This window comes from Hydra vulgaris, chromosome 12 (assembly GCF_038396675.1).
Source record: "Hydra vulgaris chromosome 12, alternate assembly HydraT2T_AEP".
Lineage (NCBI taxonomy): Eukaryota > Metazoa > Cnidaria > Hydrozoa > Anthoathecata > Hydridae > Hydra > Hydra vulgaris.
Genome location: NC_088931.1, coordinates 66,603,227 through 66,607,340, shown reverse-complemented (window position 1 = coordinate 66,607,340; position 4,114 = coordinate 66,603,227). Strand labels below are relative to the sequence as shown.

At 24.9% G+C, this 4,114-nt stretch overlaps 1 long non-coding RNA gene across 1 annotated transcript; it reads left to right on the top strand.

Moving 5' to 3' along the window:
- Positions 1 to 2,380: 2,380 nt before the first annotated feature.
- On the top strand, positions 2,381 to 3,842 carry LOC124819283 (uncharacterized). Its single transcript, XR_010642653.1, has 2 exons — positions 2,381 to 2,902; positions 3,743 to 3,842. It is a non-coding gene; the product is annotated as an uncharacterized LOC124819283 (long non-coding RNA).
- Positions 3,843 to 4,114: the final 272 nt, after the last annotated feature.

Genomic DNA, 4,114 nt, shown 5'->3' with positions numbered 1-4,114 from the left:
ATTTGTGAATCTGCTGGAGGAATACTTGTGTATCATAGAGGTATTTGGCACAGTTGACCATGAAATACTTTGATCAAGTTATGTCATTATTGTATCTGAAAAAATGCTTTAGTAGGTTTATATGGAATAGCTTTAATAGATTTATTATGTTTGATTAATCTATTTATTAGGGTTTTATATTTTTACTTTGCTTCTATCTCGTTTGTTTGACTAAGTTTAATAGAAACTGATTTAATTTTATAATTAAACCAAGTTATTTTATTTTTTTCAAGGCAAACAAGTTTTTTTCTATTTACTCTAACATTAAGTTTTTTATCCCTTTTTTTTCTCTTATTTAAAGAGTAATTTTTTTTTTTTTTTTTTTTTTTTGGTATTTGGAAAAATTTTGTTTGCGCATAACCGCTTAACCAAACATGATAAGTGTAATTAAGAAAGCTATTTAGTTTCTTAGAGATTTTTCAACTATTAAAAGGTTGGTATTATCAGCAAACGAATAAGTTCTGGATTTCACACATGTTGTAAAAAACATGTATTTTAGATTATAAGTTATTTGATTCATATAAAAATCCGAGCTCTTCTGATACGCATGAATCTTTCGTGAAGCCAACATTTGAAAATTCTGTTTACAGCTATTTTTAAAGATTGGTGTTACTTTAGAAACTTACTTTTAAAACTTTTACTTACTTTAGAAACTTAAAATAGGTCAGGGTTAGTAGGTAACTAAACTTTTGGAATAAATAAATTTCATTCTTTAGCATATACATTTTTAAACAAAGTTGAGTTTCTAATACCGTGTATTAAAGAAAAAAATACGTCACAATTTATTTCCGTATTGGCCTTAACTATGTTGGTATGAGTGTAATAATTTCAAATTGTTTAAACATTAAACTGTTATACATAATTGTAAGGAGCTTAAATCTACTATAATGATTAAAATTAATACGAAATTGATATAATAATATGATGGCGTAATATGTATCTTCAATTTTACAAAAAGAATCAATTAAGTAATAAGATTATTATACGGATTTCTTAAAAAAATTTTTTTTTTAAGAGTTCATTATTTACATGTCGTAATTTACACGTAATATAAACATATAAACTTGGAATCTGGAAGAAGATCTTTCTTCTTCCAGATTCCAAGTTTATATGTTTATAAAGATCGATCTTTTCACCAGAACCATATAAGAATTACAATATAAACATAATATAATACAGTTTATAACAAAATAATAATCCAAAACATTTTAAAACTTAAAAATATTTAATATATTATCTGTTGAAAAAATAATACTCTTTAAACTTGTTTTTAAAAATAAAGAAAGAGATAGATGAATCTAAATTAGGCTGGACAATTTTTAGGCTGGACAAAAAAATCGTAACCAACTTTGAAAATCAAAGTTCAGTACAGGGTATTTTCATTATGGAAAATTATTTTTTTATTTTTAATAAAGTCAACAAAACGATAAAAAGAAAACTAGGTACCTGCACTGCGCGAATAATTTTGCAAGTACATAAAAGTACTCAAACTAAATTCAGTTTCAAATTGAGTTTTAGCTTGAATTTTCAATTTAAATTTTTCAAATAAAACTTAAGTATATATAAAATTATTAATAAATACTCAAAAAAGTTTTTTTCTCAACACGGACGTCAAACTCGCCTTAAAATAACAGACAAGAGTAACAGATTTTTATTTTAAATCAGTACCTTAAAAGATAGTAATACGCGGATACGTGAACTATGTCATCGTCATTAGAAAAAAATTTTAGATAACAAAGATAAAATAAATTTAACAGTATTAAACACAGAACATAAGGAAATCAATATTTTTGTTTCTTTTGAAAGCATCTTTGTCAAAGCATAAAATACCATTTTCTGATTCCGCTCAATAAACCAACAAACATTTGAATAGAGTAGCTTTTTGTAAATTTATAATAAATATTATTAACAAATTCTATACAATCGATTTCTTGAAACGCAGTAAAATATATTTGCGAATTGAAGTTGCGAATGAAAATATAATATTAGGAATATTATCTTTTAAAGCAACTTTTGATAAATTTTAGAAAAACAAGCATTATAAATTAAAAAACTTGTATTTATCAAAAGTATTTATAGTTATAATAAAAACAATAATAAGCCGGGTGAATAAAAAAAAGCAATTGCTTTTACTCAGTAATTGGTCAGTTTTACACGAATTAGTGCAAAACTTCAGAAGTTCTGCACAAATTTTTATTCGCGTAAAGTTAAGCAATTTACTCAGTAATTACTCAGCTATACGTGGCTAAAAACATAAGCAAAACTGCAGAAATTTTTATTTACGTAAAGCTGACCAATTACTGAGTAAAAGCAGTTGCTTTTTTTTAATTTATCCGGCCTAATATTTCTGATAAATGTAAGTTATTTTATAAAATGCACGAGTGTCAAAAACATTCCAAGTTAATGATCTCCTACTCAAATCGTCCAATATAACCGTAGTTACAGATTATAAAACCTGATTGAATTATAATTGAAGAAAGAAAAAAAAATGTATTTCGTCACTTAATCCCAGTTACTTCAAAGTAAGCTTAGCCAATCATGTTTGAGGTATAAAGTACATTTAATAAATGCACTAATTGCCTACAGTTGTCTATCTTTGCAGGTGATTTTCTAAATAAATTTTAAAACATTTACTAGTGGTTTTAGAGGTTTTCAATTATTTAAAATTGTGTTTCTTAAAAATTTCGAAATTCAAAAGTTTGGTTTAAAAATGCGTTTCATAATTATTATGTTTTTGGTCTCGCTGATTCATTTTGGAGATGTCAAATGTGTAGTTGGAAAAACTTGGAAAAGTAACGAAAACGAAGAAAATTATAAAAGAGTGACGGAGATTGTTGTTGATAAATTAACTTCTAAAGTGATGGTATTATTTTCTTTATAATAAATTAACTTACTTTACAACAGTGTTAAAAACAGTGGTAATTGCATTCCGCATTTTAATCTTTATATTGCTAGTTGATCTGTTTATCTCAGGTCTATTACAAGTAATTTTACTGAAAGTTAGGATTTATCAACCATATTTTTTTAAAACTTTAAGAAAGTTTCAATTAAAATTTATTATTAACGCTATATAAGTCTATAATAAAAACACCCTTGTCACTGACTCCTTGATTCCGTAATGCACTAAAGACGACGCCGTAAGGATCGCTACTATAAAAAGGCCCTATTGTCGCAATAAAGTTTTTAAAGAATTGCTTTAAAATAATTTTTTAACTTTGAATTTTTCAATTTTCATAAATTTTTCTTTCAGACATGTAAATTTTTACTTTGAATTATTTGTCTCCTAATATTAACACTCATTAAGTATGCGTCATTTAGGTTCCATGGTTTAACTTTACTTATCAAAGTAGATAAAAGCTTTATATCTTAATGGTTGCTAAAAACAAGCACCACGGCCCTCCTTTATTTACTAGTAATATATATTTTGATCTATAATATATTTTTTTTAATCAAATAATTCAAAAAAAAATTATTCTAATTTTTAGTATGTTTGAAATAAATTCTTTTTAACCATATAAGTTTTGCATAACATTTATAATGCAAAAAAAATATGGTAAAAAATCTGCGAATGACAGCAAAGTCAGCATTGTGTAAATTACTTCGGATATAGATAATCAAATAAATAGATGATATAGATTATTTTACTATTTTAATAATCTTTTTTTAAATTTAATAATCTTTTTGAATATAATGATTTTTTTAGAGTATGATTGACGACGTGGAATTGATAAACGAATGACGCTATTTCATGAAATGGTAGCTGCAACTTTATAACGAATTTAAGAAAAGCTAAAACAATGAAATACTTTTATTTTACCATTAGTTTTTGATAAGCTAATATTATTGTTATTTTATATATATATATATAAAAATTTAAAGCAAGAATATATACTATCATATTTTCTCTTTACCAACAGTAATGAAAATACAGGTAAAGACTAGTCATCACAGCTCTTACAATTGTTAGCAGTAATAACAACGATTTTTCAAAGTTGATTGGTTCAGTAGTCTAGAAAAATTTTCCTCCATTAAAGTTTTAAATAATACACTTTGCTTTTTTAAATTTATTAATTGG